General features: G+C 44.7%; 2 long non-coding RNA genes across 3 annotated transcripts in view; one reads left to right on the forward strand and one right to left on the reverse strand.

Annotated features, from left to right (window-relative positions):
• LOC307024332 overlaps positions 1–19,317 on the reverse strand; it is a 38,431-nt gene extending 19,114 nt beyond the window's left edge. Inside the window, exons 1-3 of one of the 2 annotated variants that reach the window (XR_013803886.1) lie at positions 19,041–19,317; positions 11,648–14,653; positions 10,199–10,288 (exon numbers count right to left, since the gene is read on the reverse strand). This is a non-coding gene — a long non-coding RNA (uncharacterized lncRNA). The remainder of the gene's footprint in view (positions 1–10,198; positions 10,289–11,647; positions 14,654–19,040) is intronic. The other variant, XR_013803885.1, reaches the window with a different exon arrangement.
• LOC307024334 lies at positions 14,460–15,297 on the forward strand. Its single transcript, XR_013803887.1, has 3 exons — positions 14,460–14,582; positions 14,803–14,905; positions 15,026–15,297. It is a non-coding gene; the product is annotated as an uncharacterized lncRNA (long non-coding RNA).
• Positions 19,318–19,649: the final 332 nt, after the last annotated feature.

Below are 19,649 nucleotides of genomic sequence, written 5' to 3' on the forward strand. Positions count from 1 at the left end.
CAGGTGGGGTAGGTAAGTTTGAGAAACCGGCTCGAGATAAACTTTTTGTTATATTCCATGGAATGCTCTTAACATCCCGATAGCAATGAATATCTTAAATTCTCCATTAAAAAATATCATCTGTGGAAGCCGTAGTACTGAGCCGAGCCGGCCCGGCTAAAATGACTGGATGGCCTACCTGCCTGTCAGCCTTCCATCTGTGCACACACTTATCTTGTGCCCTCATTGGTCATGTGCGCGTTCGTGTGTGTTGAAGGAGGGGCTCTGTAAGAAAGTGGCAGATTTCTTCCGACTGTGTATTTTCAAATTCTAGCGCACTCGAGCTGGTTTCTCCAAAATAACCTACCCCACCTTTAAGGTGGTCTCTTATAAAATAACAAAATAAAACATTATTATAACTAATTATTACTAGTGATAATAAACTGGATGAATTGATACTCAATCAATAATCAATGTTTAAGATTAGATACAACATGCTTTTTCAAGTACATTTCCATATTACACATTTCATCTTCTACTCAAATAGATATCCTGACTTAATATAATATGTTAGCCAACTCATTATGATGCATTATTATAGATTACACTACCTATTCAGTAATACAAATAAACTCTACATTTATGAGGTGCAACATTAAATGCAAGCGTTATCATAATCTGACATTATAATAAATCATTCAGAAATGGGGCATCTTGCATAAAGACATTTTTTACTTTTGCTACTTTGTGTATAATTCTATTCTTAAACTTTGACTTGTATTAGAGTATTGTTTCACTGTGGCACTGCTACTCATCCTTACTTTAAGTACAACATCTGAATACATCTGAATATTATGCAAACACACACATGTCAGCCATCTCCATCATTAACGTGCCCCACATGCACAGACTAGAACACAGTGTGTTTGTTGGAGCTTGTTGGGCCACACACCATATTTCTGTGTACCTGCGCGGCTGCAGGGTGTCAGGTGTGTTCATCTCGGGGCCAGAGATGTCGGAGCATCAGTCAAGAGTGGATGAGTTGGGGACTTAAAGGGGGGCCAAAAAGCCCCTAATTGGACAAGTGAGGCTGGTGGCGGTGAGGGAAGACAATCTACCTCAGTGACCACTCCTTGACATGCCATTTGCCTCTGAGGACCCCCAGGGCTGGCCGAGCAGCTGCCCGACAGAGCCATAACTCCAGGCCGAGGCGAGGACCTCGGGCTAACAAGGCGATAAGGAAAGACCGCTGGAGTGTGAGCGGGAGAGACAGTGGAGAGCGGTAGAGCAAACGTGGGAACAAACCGAGAAGTCAAGAGGAAAGACACAGATACGCCGCGACACTTTTTCTGCAAACTTTATATTCTAAGATAAGCCGGAGCCGGAGATCTCACGCTGCTCAGAGGATGGCTTTAATCGCAAAAGAAGCGGCGTGGTTCCCCCTATCTTGCTCTGGATCCTAATGCTCATTTCATCATCAGACAAACCGATATATTTACATGGCGCGGGAACGACAGGAATTTTGAGGCATGTTGCCAGGGAGATCACAGGCCTGGTTTATAGAATGGAGGCAACACAAACAAACAACAGGAAAGGCCCCTGGCTCTGCACACACACACACAGGCATAAACACAGACGCCCACAGACACCCACACCTGTATACACCTGAGTGTAGGAAAACACACGTCTCCCAGGTTTGAAGTTTGTCTGGAGTGGCATGCTGAATAAAGCGTGTGAAGTGTGATGCCAGGTAGGAGAGAGAAGCAGCTTCAAACGGTTATCAATACAATTGGCTGTGCCAGGCGCGGCAGTTTAACCTCTTTAGCGCGCCGGATGTCTGCTAACTGGATGTGACGCTTTCTCTGGAAGGCGCCTTCTGTGGTGTCGTCTTCACAGAGACTCACAAGGGCCTGATGGGTACTGAGAGTCCCAGTTTAACTGTGCGGCGCCTCGTCCCTTTGACAGTCCCCAAACTCAGCCGTAATAATACCCCAAGAAAACACAACAAATTCTCCCACTTGCCAGGGAATAACAAATAAAAAAATAAAACACAGGTTGTGATGTGCGGTGGAAATTTGCAAAACAGTAAATAGTGATTCATCTCACAACAGATGTCTCAAGTTAGCCTGTTTATGGGAATCAACTTTTCCTGACTGCTCTCATAACACTTTTTTGCTAAGAATATCAACATCCTCTTACTAACAGTAAAGGACAAACACCGTGAGCCGCACAAAATAATTCTAACATATTTGTAAACATTGACACGAGTACAAAGACAAATAGGCTCCCTATAAAAATCCACAGCATCAAACACGTTCTCCTGCAGTGCAATCTGAAACTCCATCTTGCTTGTTTTATATATTATGCAACTACTTCCAGTGTAATTACCCATAAACACGCGGTTTTAGCAGATTTAAAAGCTGAGAGAAAATGATGTCTAATGTTCCCCACTGGTCAAACACCGTCATCTGATGGCAGAAGTCTCATATCCTGAGGCGGGAAGAGGAGGAGGGTAAATACATTCAGAATGAGGGACCATATGATGGAGAGCTTGGAGGAAAAGGGCAGGGGCGCCGCCTGCCAAGGAGGTGGCGGAGCCATTTGGGATTGCAGTTGGCATGCAGTCAGGGGGTGGGGGGTGGGGGGCAGCAGCCTCTGCACCCCTTGATCCTGCACAGAGGCAGGTCTCTGCAGACCCGTGGGTGCCAAGACACCGCCATCCAAACCTGGAACCATCAGCCTCCACATGGACACATGAAAACAGGGAGAAATGTATGTATATGCATGCAGGCGCACAAACATGTCCTCCTTCGCTTTGCACACACCCCCACACACACACAGACACACACACACACACCTCTGACAGGCCCGTACACAGATGTTCCCGTGATAACTATGACAATGTCAACACACTGCTGCCTCACTCGCATCCTAAGTCATAATGAACTAGCCTACATTTCTTCTTCTGGGCTTCTCTCTTGACAATTTGTAGACTGCCTCTGGCTCCAGGTTGCATTGTGACCTCGAGGGGGAGAGAGAAGAGAGGGAAGAGAGGCTCAGACAATAACAGTGGCTGAGTATGTATATGTGAGGCGAGCTGATCAGGATGGAAAGATGTGTCACTCGGTAGCCCAGCTCTCCATTTTACCGCCTCTTCTGAGTGTGACCCTGCGGAGAGGCTGTCCCCTTCAATTAGGCCCAGGAGAGGATTAGCAGGGAGGGGGAGGCAGGGGGACAGGTAAAGGAGAGGAGGAGGGGGGGGGGGGCGATGGCTCGAAGAGATAGCACAGCTTACGGAGTATTAAAGAAAGGGGAGGTTGAGTCATAAGAGGCAGCGGAGGGAAAGGTGAGGAGTCCGCGGGGGGTCGGGAAGATAGACGGGCCGATATGAAGACCCAGGCAGTGTGGGGAGAAACAATACAGGAGTAACTATAGCTGCATCGTGTTCTGTTCCTATAGACAACACACACACACACACACACACACACACACACACACACACACACACACACACACACACACACACACACACACACACACACACACACACACACACACACACACACACACACACACACACACACACACACACACACACACACACACACACACACACACACACACACACACAGTAAGTAAAGGCTAGATGTTCAGCAGAGGGGGAAAGTCTGTTCCTTTGATGCTTTGATGCAAAATGAGCTAAAATAGAAAGTTATTATTCAAGCATGCAAGTCAAGCAAATGTCAATTTTTTGTAAAACATAATACTGAATCAATTCGGTACATTTCTGTTTTTGAATTGAATCAAGCAGGATCTGATTTGCAGAGTCTGTGAATCACCATTAGTTCATCAACAAAGGAACCGGCAGTACATCGTGTGATTTATTTTCAAAATAATGCTTTTCATCACCCAAAACTCTAGTTGATGCTTCCAGATTGGGTGCCAGTTCTGGGAGTAATTGTTATTTTATTTATTTATTTATAGTGATGACATAACAAAAGGTCCCTTTAATTAGCCCACTATCTGATAAAAAAAAGAGATACAATCCCATATCTCCCAACTATTACAGGCAGACATGTTTGATGTTTCACTAATTACATCATCAGGCGATATTTGAGGTATTTCATAATGAGAACACCAATGCCATGTTCAGAAAAGCGCAAAAGAAGTGATCTTTGCCCTTTTCCCTCCCAATAGTGAAAAGGCGAGGCAACTCTCCCCTGCAATCCCGGCTAAACCACAACAACAAACTGCGCGGTTTCCTGCTGCTCATCTCCATTACAGCGAACTTCGACCACGATTACCGACGAGGGAGTACTGCGAGCCATCGGAGCGGAGAAAAGCTGCTCTGACAGCTCCACTAAACGAGATGGAGGGGATGACGGTGCGTAGAGGAAGCCGCCTGGAAGAAATATTTTTGCAGCAGCTTCCAGCGTCTGAACGCACACACAGTTAAATCAACTGCTGCTTTTTATTTTTGGATGCTTTTATCACTCCACCCGAGCTCCCCTTCAAGCTATTAATTTTAAGCCACAAAGTTTACTGCCAGTGCATCGCCTCGTATTTCCGCCTGTGCTAAAAGAGGGGCGGGTAGAGAAGAGGGAGGCAAAGAGTAACTTATAGTTTTTATATGAGATCTATTCCCCCAGTGTTCTGGTCAATAATGACTTGATATATCAGTGACTGCCTTGCTATTTGCACTGTTTTCGGCGTGTTTTCTCTGCCTGTGATTGAGCGGGGCTATTTTCAAGCGTGGAGAGAGGTGGCGGAGGACCAGGGAGGCTAACGTCTGTTTGATCAAAGTTTATGTGAAATTTCCCAAGGCCGCCGGGGAAGTCGCTGTTTATGAACTGTAATAAAAAGAGTCATTTTGACGGTGTGACCCTGGTGCAGGAGGGGGGGAGGATTTGGTTATGTCTCTGTTTGCGAGGAGGAGGTGCGTTCACAGGCCTCGGAGAAAGAGAGGGAAAAGAGGAGGAAAAATGGAAAGCAAAGCAAGATATGAAGAAGTAATTTCTTCCCCAGAGGTGAGACGTAGCCTATAAAAGGCAAAATGTGAGGACGAGAGAAAAACAGTGATGGAAAAGGAAGGTTAGAAAGGAGAGAAAAGGTGAATGGGGGGGATTACACCCGTGTTGTCAGCAGCAGCTCTTAATGAAACACTTTGGTTCAATTTCTGAGTCATCTCCCACAGTGTGATCAGCTTTGTCCCCAACAATCCTCCTCTCATCTGAATTTAATGCATCTTAAATGAGAAATCAGAACGCACACATTTCTGCAGATGCCTCTCAAACAAGAGCACAAAGAAAAGCCAGATGAATATATGCCGTTCCAGCGCCCATAGCCTACGTTATGAGAAAAAACGGCAGTCGATAAATACGTATAAATAGTAACCTTTGAGAGAATCAAATAATGTTGACCTTTCTGTGAGTCGATAATGTAATCCTCTATGCTCCTGGCTGCCTGTGGAGAGACTTGAACAGTATCACACTTTTAATGAAGAGATGATTGGTCTCCAGGTTGAGGAGCTTACAGCTCGACTTGGACAGATGCTCTCCAGAAGCATACTAAATGATAGGTTAACGTCACATTAGCTATTCCTCTCGTAGGATAAAGTTAAACCTTAAATCATGCTTTTTTTCCTCCGTCGTTTGCCTGCTCATATGGTGAACTGAAAACACAGTTTCTGCATGAAGTCTTCCCCTTATTCTTGCACATAAAAGTACAACTCAATGAAAGAAATCAGTGATAGTTCTAATTGGACAGATCGATACCCCCTCCCATCTTTCAGCTAAGGCTCAGCGGAGGGTGAATTTAAATATTTAGCAGCAGATGTAATTAAAATGCTCACAGACGACACCTTACAGCGCCACTGTGCACTGCTGCGTCTCTAAATAAAACCTCCCCGGGTCAGTGAAGCTGCGGGAGAAATCACGGCGTGATCCAGGGAAGCTTTGCTGTGACAACACTCCTGTCTAGTTCCTGTCGGAGATTTATCAGAGGTTTCACAAAATCAATGCGGCTCACTGTAAGAAAGATCACAGCAAACACTAGAGACCCATCAGCAGTAATAGCCATCTCGACACGGACTGGGGGGGGGGGATGTGTTTGTCAGAAGTAACGAATTAAAGAAAAAGCACATGAGACAATGAGTTGAAATGTACGTGTGACACTTCTATTGATATATAAGGTGTTATATGTGCAAGAAGATATTCAGAGAATAATTGAGTTGTATGCACCTATATGTTGCTAACGTGTGGTAACAATTGTTGTAATGTGTCCTGGACTTCCTGCCAGCCCAAACACAAGCACACACATCCATCACACAGCACACCTATGGGTCTGTGGCTGCATGCCACACACACCCCAACACACCCCCACTTTCTCTCTCACACACACTCTCTCTCTCACACACACACACACACACACACACACACACACACACACACACACACACACACACACACACACACACACACACACACACACACACACACACACACACACACACACACACACACACACACACACACACACACACACACACACACACACACACACACACACACACACACACACACACACACACACACCGGCAGGCGGAGGATTATTGAGGTAGTATCAAACAGGAATAATAAAGCAGGTTCTTAAGATTTTAATAAGAATAAAATGAAACAGTAACCACCGAGGGGCCAGCAGGGTTAATCCCTTCTATATTACTGAAAATAAAAAAAGGATAAAAACAGACGGGAGGGCAGAGCAGGAGCCGGAGGAGAGAGAGAGGGAGAGAGAGAGGGAAGGAGAGGGGGCTGTGGAGATGAAATATAAGAATAGTGGTCGGCTGCCATCAAAAGTAGAGCCAGTTAAAAAGAGATTGAATTTAACAAGTAGGTTTAAAATAGCACAAGAAGGCTAATAATCTTTGAGCTTCTATTTTATTCACACACACACACACACACACACACACACACACACACACACACACACACACACACACACACACACACACACACACACACACACACACACACACACACACACACACACACACACACACACACACACACACACACACACACACACACACACACACACACACACACACACACACACACACACACACACACACACACAAAGATGACACTGTTTGACTGTGTTTAGACTTGATGAAAGCTCGGTTCATTCCCTATGCGTTGAAACACCCGTGTCGGTTCAGCAGCATATTTCCAATGTCAAAGCACGTGCGCCGGCAGCAGATGGCATGAAACAGTTGGCAAGAGTGAGCGAGCGTGAATATCTGTTTACTAATAACCCTTTAATTACTTCAGATGGGCAATGGGATCAAACATCCGCACCCACACAGGAATTAGCCTTAAATGAGACTGGACTAGAAATCTAGGCTAACCCCTTATGTTGCTGTAAAGACCTTTGCTGTGAGGATTGGCGCTAAGAAAAAGCCTTATCGTTGGAAAGTAGACACTTTGAATATTCTCTTTTCCATTTAGAGGGTTTTATTTATAATCATAGCAGATGCTTGTATGTCAATTCAAGACAGGTGGGACTGCGTTGAGTCATTCAAATAGGGTTGAAGTCAATGGCTATTTCCAATATCGATAGGCGGGCTGTTTTTCTTGTGATTTATTATGAATATTTTTGTCAAGCAAACATGTCCATAACAATGCAAGTAATAAAAAAAAATAAAAACGGGAATCCTTTCATTGTAGAGAGGCTTGATGCAGATACAAATTTGCTTTGACCTTTTCCTTGAACTAGAGCTTCAACAACAAGTATTTATAATTATATATTAATCTGTAGATTGTTTTCTCATAAAATAAAGTGATTATTTGGTCTATGAAATTTTTACATATTTTTGTCCAAAAAACCGTCCAGAAACATGATCACAGTAGCTCCTCCTGGCTTAAATAATGCTACAGTTCTGGAAGTATCAAATAGTCCTTACAGATACAATGGATATCTGCACACCAGGACTGCAGTCTGTTGCTATTTCTGCACAAAAAAGGACAAATAAGCATTAACCAAAATTGTTTCCGATTACATTTCTGTCACAAGACATGTTTTCAGTACTGATTGATTCTGTTGGTCCAATTGGTCCATTTGTTTATCTGTTGGTTTTGGTGGAGTAGGTGTCCTTTCTGTTTATCATTTATAAACAGAAAGGACCAAAACCAACAGATAAACAAATAGCCCTTTTATATTTGAGAAATGCAAAATAATTGGTATTCCAACCCAACCCATAACACAACAATACAGAGGTTATGTTTTCGATACAGTTTGATGTAAATCGGTGGAAGAGTGTATAGCATGGACCAACGAAGAACCAATTACAATTAGGAGCGGATCCGAATCACGGGGCAGATACACCGGTGTGAGTGCCCTTCAAAATGGGACTAAGATAAACACTGATCGGGACATTAACGGTTAATAGTGAGTTTGTCAGTGCTCTCTGGTGGAGAAAATATGAAATATGATACTGTAACACTGGTCTGATCAAGGATTGCTAACTTTTTCTTGGCCAACATGTACGCAAAAACCAGTACACCTGTGAAATTCTAAAATTCCTGCAACAAGGAGGCACTTTTAATATTTTGTACGCTTAATGCATATGCCACTGCTCATATGCTGCATAGTCGAGTGTTATGAGGAGGCTCCAAGGGAGAAAATCCCTGCTGTGTGTAAATGTCATGAAGAATTCCTTCATCTGCCAGAATAACGTTAACCTTCTACAGTTTGTTCCACTGAACCCACCTCTCGGGCAAATGTGTTACAAAGACGCGCTCCTTCTCCTCAGCCTGTGCCTCGTTCACGGCTTACGCCTTTCATTACGTGAACAGGGAGTGAATGCAGTTTGCCGGCTGACCTTTTTTCCACTGCGGCAGCATTGAGAAAGCATACATTTTAATGACGGGACCTTTACTTTGGAACAACAGTGAGGAGGGAAGAAAATAAATTGCTGTTCAAAAGGAGATAATACTCCTGGCATTGTGGGATTGCCGGGGATTGGGCAGCTGTGTGGCGACGACCCCTACGCTGAGACCAACGCATATAAATTAAGATATAAATAGCCTCATCTCGAGTAGTATTACCAGGGGTGTGCTTGAGTGCTCCAGCACATACTTAATATATGCATGTAGGTGTGTGTTTGTGAGTGCGTGCACCCTCATGAGAGGCAGGGAGAAAAAGAGCATGCATATGTCCATAGTACAATCTGGTGGCATGACAATAGTGAGTGTGTGTGTGTGTGTGCGTTGAGGGGGGAACACACATACTTGTGACAGAGTGCTGGGGAAACCTAAATCCCGCTCAAGTGTAAGGCAAACAGTGGTGGCAGTGTGTGGTTATTGTATTTTCTTTGCTTGGATCCCAGTAAACACCCCCAGGCCTGCGCTGCCTGCCTGTCAACGCGGCCCTCCTGCCATCAGCGGCCAGCTCCACGCTGAAGCCAGAGCCCTGGCGCAGGCCCCACAAGGAAATTAAAAGGGGATTAAAGCGGGCTGACACTTTGTGGCCGATTACTCATTTATTTTTTGTGTGAGAGAGAAGCGTAGGGTGGCTGAGTGGCTGGGAAGAGCTGGGTGGGGCCTGGGGCCAGATACTGAGAGGAGGTGTCATAATATTGTATATAAACACATCTTTGGGACTCCAGCAGCCGTACTATATGAGGACCGGGTGGTTCGAAACCTTTGTTACGATTTTCAATACCTCTGGTTTGGTAAGAATGTTACAATAAAAAAAATAGAAAGCTTTAATAAACCCTTCTTTTTTTATAATCAGATTTATGAAATGTTGAATAAAGATAAGCAGCAGAAGAAGTACTTTCATTGAATAATATTGGAAAAGTATAATGAAAGTCTAAAATCTGAGATTGAGTAAACAAGATTGGAAATCTGGCTCGACACTCGACGACATAGTTGGCTGTTTTCATACTGAAATAAGTATCTGATCTTACAACAGGTCTTTGACCATCTCATCCTTGCAAAATTTGGATTTGTCCTTTCATTCGACCTCTACGTGCAGGATCCTGGCATTAAGTATGCTTAGCAGCGAGTCCCCTTTTGATTGTGATGCGTGTCAGGGAGCCCAGGTTTACTGCCTCTTTGTGTTAGAACTCAATATCATCGCTGCAGGGAAAACAAATTGTACAGATGCCAGTGTTTGGTCTGCTAATTAGCAGTTTGTATTAGTAATTAATAGGCATTACCAGTCAACCGGGCTCCAGCTCGGCAGCCTCCAGCATCCTGTGAAGGAGATCCAGGCAGCGCACCCCCCCTGCAGCGATGCAGTGTAGTCACTAAGACAGGACGAGTTACACACGTTAGACACGTCAGTGTGCCCTATCGGACTGCAATCACAATTCATTTAAAGGGATAATGCAGCAAAAAGCTGATGCTCGGGGCTGGGTTGGGACTCGGTTCTTCTTGAGGATTGGTGTCTGTACAACCAAGTAAAGAAAGCAACCTAGCAATAGTTGTAAGGCTTGATTACCCATTATTTTAATTCTTGATTTCTTTTTGCAAATGTTTGCCTGTATTTTATGTAGGAAGAGGCATTGTAAAAGGTTCTTTGGTTAAAAAGGGCATTATACAATTCAACAAAGGTTTTAAAAAGGAGTGTATAGGCACTAGAATAATAAATATAGAAAGACAGCAAACAATGATGGACACTATACACACCATTAAGTCTGGTAGATACATTTAACTTTTTCCACCCTTGCTTCTGGTCTGAAAAAGCATTTCTGGTGCAACACAACCTGACAAGCTCTATAGTCTGTATAGTAATGTGTCCACCACTGATTTGGGTATATTATGAGCCGAGGTGTGGTGGGCACGAGGTGAGGCAAGGTGGGGTGGAGTGGCAGAGTTATCAATTATCCAGAGCGCTGTGGCACTCTGGCTTCCTCCAGATCTGGTGTTAAATTAAGTTGTCAGCGCTGTCTCTCCGATTTCCCCCATCACACGAGGAGATGGTGATAGCGCATGACGGCCGCTCGCCGGAGCTCGGCACCGGCTGCCGCCCCGCATCTCGCCTGCAATTCATCAGCTTCTGAGCACACTGGCCCAGCCTCGGTCCACGCCAGCACACGCCGCGCTGCACTGGAGCCCGCCAAGCGCAGTGGCAGAGGAAAAAGGATCGGATCACCTTCCAAAAACCAGCCGTAGAGGACAGGGTGCAGTGGACTTTTGCCCCAACGTCTGGGTCCTGAGTGGACTTGTGTTGAGTTTGAACTTGAGGTGCTGTTTGTGTGGGTGTGTTTGTTATGTCTGTGCAGCAAAGAAGAAAAAATAAATAATGGTGGAGGGGAACAATTGGAAGGGCATTGTCTTGGGAAGCGCATAATGCACACTGAAGCCTCTGGCCCTGCTGTCCTGTCGGGGCAAGGCCTCAGGTGAGGGCAGAGAATATGGGACACAGAGCAGGGAGGCTTGGCACACGGGCCCTAGCCACCAGCTCCCTCCCAGCACACCACCGAGTTGAAGGGCACACGACTGGAACAGTCAGTGACAGAAAGGGAAATGGAGGCAGTGAGGGGAGGAGACAGAAAAAGGACAACCAGGTGACAGAAATAATGGATAACTGTAAAGCAGCGGGGTGCTAAGCTCTCAGTGCTTAAGTATTTATTTGTGATGAATAGTAATGACGGCATACTTACAAAGCACTTGTTTAATATGGAGAGGGCTCAAGAGGAGCGAGGATCGTTCCTTCGCTGCTTTAACAGGGCCGGCGTGCTCCGAGGCGGACGATGGGAGATGCCAAAACCCTGCCCGGCCCTCCACCTCCCATCTGCATTCAAAAACACTTGCCGTCCCTTAACACTGTCCCTGCCTCGGTGCTGAATAAAACATTAAACACCATTCTGAGATATTAACCTACTTATTGAAAAAAAGTCAGTGATTTATGTCGATTTGGTCGGCTTTCAATGCTGCCCAGCTGTCGCCGCCGAGCCTGTAACCTAAATTATCCAGCAATGCTCTTTCACTCCAGTTAAGGGAATAAACATGCCTTTAACACTTCAAACGGCAAAAACTGCACTAACTCTGGGTTGTTGTTTTTTCCTTCACTTCTTAAGTTCTGTAATTATTCAATATGGGTGATAATGAGCTCGTGGTTGACCTTGCGGATAAAGAATATTTCCTTTTATGTTTATGCTTCATGTTTTCCAGGCTAATTTAAGAAAACAGTGCTTAATCTTTCACCAAAAGCAGCAAAACACCGGGCCCTCAGATCCTTAGAGGCGCAGTGGGAGGACCCCTCCGGTTAATAAGCAGCATCCAGGCCCCGGTGTATAACTGGCAAAGGGTTCGGCAGCCATGGATCAAACAGTCGTAACCTCCTGTTCAAAAGATAAGCTGCAATCAGATCTGTGGGGGATCTTTAACCAGGGAGGAGAGCGTATTTGTGTGAAAATGAGGCAGAACAGACGGGGGAAGCGAGCATGAAAAAGAATGTGAGGGCGGGAGGTGTGTATGTTTGCAAGTGCATATGTGTGGTTCATAGGGAAGATGGCCGCTCATCAGTGACGTGCCTGAACGGAACCCAGAGGGGGGCGCGGACTGAGCCCCTGCGCTTAATTGGGCACTCAAATGTTACCGAGTCCCTTCCCAAACAACTTGGAGGTGACACATGGGCGAGTGAGGGAGAGGAGAGGAGCTTGTGGAGAGAGGAAATGGAGCAGAGGGTTTAGCACCTCCTGCGGCCAAGTTTTTTCTCTCCCTCTGGGTTTTTAGATCGGCATGGAGGACCACGTGAGTGATGGTGCATTTGGCCTCTCGCTGTGCCGAGGATGACAGGGCAAAATGAACCCCTCTTTGATGGGCACAGATGGAAATTAGGCTAGTTTCACGTATTTGTTGCCGAGCGTGCCCGTTCATCTGTTGCAGAGAAGTGTGCAATTGTGGTAAAAATGCATCAAGTCGTAAAAAACAAAAAGCTCATCCCTAGAAAACAAATGTACGCTTTGAGAATAGGTGTAAAATGAAATGTGACACTTGCCTTCAAATATTTAATTACGCGGAAAAGCAGGAAATAAAAAGCCGTTTTTGTTTAAGAAGACAAGGACTTTTAACATGCAAGACGGGAACAAAATTGTAATTTCTTTCCAGTTCATCAAAGCCTCCGCCGGCTAATCCCTTTCTTATATAAATAGCTCTTTTGGTGGAGAGGGTAGCTGCCGCATAGAGCTCTAACCCTTCTGTCCCTGAAGCTACAGCCAGGATAAGCTGTGTGTTGGATTGGCACATCGGGCTGCCTGGGGCCTGCTGCTGCGCTGGCCGCCAGTACAGATGGAGGGCAGGGCTGGGCAATGCCAGCTTGTCAGTCGGATTAAAACGACTCATTTATTCACTGAAGTATCGTGCAAAGCGACCGGGCCAAAGTGGGGTGAGGCGAAAGGGGGAGAGGAGGGTCGAACAGCGGCGAGATGGGGGCAGCTTGGGTGGGAGAGAGGGTCCTCTGCTCTCTGGCCCTGGGCCCACCCTCCCTCATCATCCCGCTCTCCTACCTTTTTGCCTGTTACTTATCTTTCTAGGGCTGCCAGAAGCCATTACCGCAGTGTACGGAAGGCGGCCGGCAGGGTGGCATCTCCTAGTGCCCGGGTGACAGATTGCCGCTCGGCTTTGGCGGTGAAGGAGGTAAGGGGTGGAAAGTGATTGGCTACCATGGTCAGGAAGTGGGCACAGAGGGCTGTAGAAGGAGGAGGAGGGACAGAGAGTCAGAGAGAGGATGACAAGAACTGGCTGCGTGACCTTTGGTATCGCACGAGTTACTTAAAGGGGCACAGGCCCTGCTTTTAAGGGCATGCTTGGCAGTAGTGGGCGCCGTGGAGGTTGAAGGCCGAACACGGATGCCAGGGCAAGGAGAGGTGGCCTCGATACCGACTTCTCTGGTTGAGCCCAGGACCCCGCTGTCCCTGCAAAACCTCAGTGAGGATAAGTAGAGGACAACTGGCAACGTCTGCAGATTCATCGGAGATAGTTCACTGTGGACGGACTCACCTCTGCAACTTCAGAGCCATCGCCAGCATCAATCTTAGAGTCCTCAAAGTCAGACTTTGACCCAAAAGAGCGACAGAATATTTAAAAGAGGCCACTAGTTCATATCTAAAAAGCTTCTTATTTCATTTTAAAATGTAATAATTGTGAGAGAATAGTTTAAACAGAAAAGAAAACCTTCTTTCTTATGGCACACACTCAGGTCACTGACAGGCCAAAGCTGTGTGTGTGCGTCTGTGTGTGACAAGGGGGGTGAGGCTTGGAAGGGTTTTATCGGGTCTAATTACTCCCGATAGCTGTAATTTACAGGTTGACAGCAGGGAGAAATCGGCAAGATTCACACTTCTGCGGGTCAGCATCTGTCGCCATTACTGCGCAGAGCACACTGCCGGCCAGTCGGCGAGCGGGAGGAAACAGTAAACAACAAACGGCGTGTGACAGATTAGCAGCGCGGGCTAAAGGACCTTCCACTGACACATCATTTCTCTCGCTCCCTGAGTTTGTTTCGCGGCAGCTGTCACCAATAAAATGGAAAAGCAGGAGATGGGGAGGGGAGGTGGCGGCAGCGGAGGTGGCTTTTGTTCCAGATCCAGAGAGGTGGGTGGTGGAAGGAGGAGGAGGAGGAGGAGGAGGAGGAGGAGGAGGAGGATGAAGGAAGGGTGGAGGAGCTGGAAGAAATGAAGATGGGAGGGAGAGTTAGTAAGAGTGACCTGTTTTTAAAAGTCTGGCCTCACTTTTGAATGTGTATTCGGTGGAAACCAGGGCAGTTTCATCTTTCGCTGACTGTAATTACCCTCGCTATTTCTCCCTTTTTTAGGTCTGCAGTACAAATTGCCAGTGTCACCCTGAAGTGGTAATTTTAGTTCCGTTTGCATCAGCCTGTGTGGTTCAGTCAGCAAGGAGCAGAGTTATTCTAGAGGGTAAGCATTATCTACAGTCTGTGAACACATTTGTTAACACTGCAGCACTGCAGACCGCTCCAACACACTTCCCTCTCTCCTCCCATCCCATGTGGCTCTCCTTCTCCTGGTCCCACGCAGCTCAGAGAGGAGCCAGGTCGGTCCGGTGCCAGAGCGGGCTGGTGGGCTACGATACTCTTCCCCCCTGTCCACCTCATTGCCTTCAGACAGCCTATCCGGCCAGCTCAGTAGTCAGTACACGGGGCTAACACCGCGTACATCCTGGCAAACTGATTTTCCCTTGACCTCTAACTAGAGGACGTTCTCCAAGTTGTTGGCTCATCAACCGGGACAGTTTTTGTCGGCCAGCTCAAGGAAACAAAAGAGGGGCATTCTTGGAGTAAAAACTTAAACTGAAGCAGAACGTCTGACTAAAGATGGTACTGGTAATAAAAAATAAAAGCTGTTGCCGATACATGGTACTCCAAGTTCAATGTATGCATCTCTTTTTCACGCACGATAACCACACCAGATGAATTATGTTTACATTCTTTATTTCTAGAGAGTTAGTATTGTACTGAGACTATAGTATGCAGTTGAAAATAATTACTCAAAATACTGGATGTTTAGTTTTACTATTAAGGAGATGATTATGGAGCCTTTCGTCAATATGCTTATCTTCAATATTAACGTTAAGGAAAACTACACTGGAAACGCATTTGTTAAGCATTTTAAGGATTAAACTGGTACAGTTTGGAAAAATGAAACAATTCCTGCTTGAAACTGCTCACAACAAGGGCTGAGGATTATTATCTTTAGTATCATTGTTAAGTTATGTATTGTTATGGCACTTATGGCACCATGAGCCAGGTGCCTAGTACCGTCTAGTACCATTATATTTCAAAGAAGGCCAACATCACTACAGCTGATATCGCAAACACTACCACCAAAACAATTTAGATTGATGAATAGCACAAGAGATAAGAGGAATATATAGATTTAGGTTGAACTGTCAGTTTAAAGGAATAAAACATCCCAAAATGCCCCTGGGCCAGATGGAAGCCTCTGGTGCAGGTGTGTCTCCATCCCCATCAGCGAGCACATCCATAACGCCCGGTGCTGGTGGGGTGATCACGTAGGTCTGGCCCTGTCCTGTTTAATTTCTAACGGGAGACTGCATGGTGACACTGCGTGCCAACCTCCAGAGCCCCCAGTTCTTCTCACAAGTGCCATATGGGCGGCCCAGCCCCATTCCATTAGCGGGGCCTGAGCAGAGGCAAGAGCAGGCCTGGACCCCCGCCCTCCTGGCCTTCCCCTGGCACTGCCACAGGGCATGTCCTGCCCACTGCCAGCTGCCCACACTAGGTCAGAGGACGCAACAGCCGCTGCCTACCTGAGTCTGGCAGCAAGCAGCCGCTGGTTACACTGAGACAAGATGAATCAATGTTGAGGAAAGAGTATGCAAAAACTGTACTACCAAGACAGGAGCCACAACAGGGAACACGCTGCAGGGCTATCTCACAGCAGAACATTTGAATAACAGTTTAAAATACTTGTTTTACATTCAGTCTCAAAACACAAAAGCAGTTTCTTGCTTCATGGACCAACCTGTAACTTATTATGCTAAATCAATTGTAATGTTATGCTTCTGAACATCCTCACGTCCCCTTTATCTCTGAAAAGTATGCAATTGTTTGTGTGTGTGTGTGTGTGTGTGTGTGTAGCTCAGCACATAAAGAAAGTCTCCTCTCAGATTAATACAATTGAAAAACAAAATGATTTACTTCGAACACTACTCAGATGTAAGCAGACATATGTGTTTACATACGATTACCAGGCCCTGGTCTTTCACCTCATGTATTTGTGAAGTAGGTTAAAGTGTTGGGTGCACAGGCATGTAACGTGTGTGTGTGTGTGAGGGCACTTTCCCTAAAGACGTGCAGAGGAAAGCGGGAGGAGGCCGGGTGGAGGCAGAGACATCCAGCACATCACATGGGAATGTCAGTGTGTGCCTCGGCAGCCTGTACCTGCCACAGGACCTGGGGCCTTTTTTAATTAATCATCACACAAGATGAATAATTCAGCCATTATCGCTGGGAATAAATAGAAAGGCTGGCTTTCCTCCGCAGTTCCACCCAATCACTTTGCATGTTTCACTTAATAAACAGCATATTAGGGCTGGCCTCAGGTAAACATACCCTCCAGCTAATAGGTAGTGGCAGGATATTGTAAACTAAACAAATAGTCTCTTGATTCAGCAGTTCTAGAAAGTTACTTTTTATAGAGTCCAGCAGATTTATATTATCATGCAAAATGACCACAGGTGATGTACTGCTTGGCCAGTGCTCATCATTTTCTATTGGATATATTTTTTAAGAAAACACAAAATAAAAACTGCTAGTTTTAAACTTAACAAACTGTCAGTCAACTTGTGGGCATGTGTAATGGGCATGGGCAATGCAAGAACTCTCTAATTGGAAATGATGCCATGACGTTAAACTCACGAGTAGGCGGCTCGATTTCTCTGTGAAGTCCATTACAAAACATGTCCAAAATGGTATGATGGGTAAAAGCTTGTGAAATGGTACTGCATGTGATCACTACCAACAACACTGCAAGTGACGCTTTTTTTTTCCAAAACTGCATTTAATGCCACTTTTTTTATGAAATCCACCATGTAGTTGTCCAGCTGGACCAACCACGTTGTTGTAATTTTAAATAAAGCACCGCCAAACATTTCCAAGGCAGTCAAATGAGGTTTACATAATTAGAACATCTTTGAACTACGCCTGAGGTTATGGTGAGCTACAATAAAAGCCCCCCAAAAACAACAACCAGCTAGCAAAACAAATTAAGCTCATAAGACAAAACACTTAACTATTGAGATGTTGTGCACATGTTAGGAAGAAGAGAAAGGGCAAGCTTGCAACAAAGTCCTCTTGATATATAGCTTTCTTATCTCAAGATAACATGATATTCAAATATTATCAGTAGAAAATAAAATGTTGATTCCTCTTATTACTTAGGTTTATCAGAGGGCCTAGACAGCGTCTTGACAACTGTAACAATGAATATAGGCTGAAACACGAAAGAGTATCCATTATTGATTAACTCATCAGACACTGCATATAGCCTACATATTTAACCCAGATAGAATATTTAACCCAGGTTAGCCTGAAGCGGAGATGTCCAGGCCCCTGTGGTGCTGATTAGGCAAACACAGCAGATTCTATTATTTCCCCTCCACATCCAACTAAGAGCATACTTTGACTACTTAGGTTATACTGCCAAATGGGCCCTTTGTTGTTTTTCTTGAGAATTTCCATTAATTATTAATAAAAAATATTATATTTACAGGAAAGATCAACACATAAACAGTATGAAAGAAAGCATCATACATCAACGCAGGAAAAGCACCATGCTCTGAAGCCAAGCACTGGCCAAACCTCATTACAATAACCAGGTCCATCACGTGATGCCTTTGGGCTTAAAAATACATTTCCTCATACACTAACCTTAGGGAAATGTGTCTGTAAATCAGCGTTCATTTTTTCAGATTTCAAATTCCAGTATGACACTTAAACAGCCCTTATTTAAATTGTGGGATGATTAAAAAGTATGTTCTAAAAAGGCACTTAATTCTCCTTATAGCTTAATAAAGAGTTCACCTCTGAATAATGAACTGTATTAACTGTTATTAACCATTAAGACAACGAATAACCACAAGAAGGAATGCTTGGCAATTACCTGAAAAAAAACTCATAACTTATAGCAACACTGTACACATGAATAAGCAAAAAATAGACATTATTTCACAGCAGACAGGTGAAATCGTCATAGCAGGAACAGAACAGGTGTTACTAATCACACTAATTAGTGAGCTACTGTAGCATACACTACAGTTACATTACAGTTAGCTTAAGCCTATAAGCTAAATTATATTTAGCACAGCATTATTTGTGATTATTTACACCTGTACTTTTCCGTAGCATTAAAACATTTATCCCATGAGTATAGCTAAATGTCAAAAGAGCAGATTTGAGCACCAGCATACACCAAGACATTTCTCAACATATCAACAGAGACTGAATGAAGCCAACATCCACTCAAATATAGCACCAGAGTAGCATTAGCAGAAATAAAGCTAGCTTCTTACCTTGTTGAAGAAGGCCACTCTGGTTTGGTTGCGGAGGATAAATCAAAGTTTTCCACACAAAACAGGAAACTCCAGCTTGATTTTTGATACGGTATTGAAGACTGTTGGTGGAATAGCTTGTAACTGATAAGCTACATAAACAGCAGCAGCAACAAGTTGTTAGAGTTTTCAAACTGTTTACCTTTCTAAAAGAGTAGCCCCTACAGACGGACTAAGCGCGCGGGCGTGGCACGAGGTTTAAATAGTCCGCGTTATTGCAATGCTGCATTCAGGTAGTGTCAACACATCTGAAAAGTCTACTCCAATTGGGAAAATGTACGGAAATGCTATATGCTACCACATATCAAAAACCAGAGAAAATGTTAAAGACATGACAAAGTTACGTTATATAAAGCCGAAACATAAATGTTGATTTGTTGTTAAGATTTTTATTAGTTGGAAAATGGAAAATACATTTTTGCTCATGTTAATTCTAGGCCTAATATACTGTTTGGTGGAAAATGTTAGTTGATGTCAAGAAAGAGTGACATAGATTAGATATAAAGATAATTCATGAGCATTCTTGAATTTCATGTTCAACTGCAACTAAAGCAGTTTAGCAAAATTACA

The sequence above is a fragment of the Notothenia rossii genome (assembly GCF_949606895.1).
Source record: "Notothenia rossii genome assembly, chromosome: 11".
NCBI classification, from domain to species: domain Eukaryota; kingdom Metazoa; phylum Chordata; class Actinopteri; order Perciformes; family Nototheniidae; genus Notothenia; species Notothenia rossii.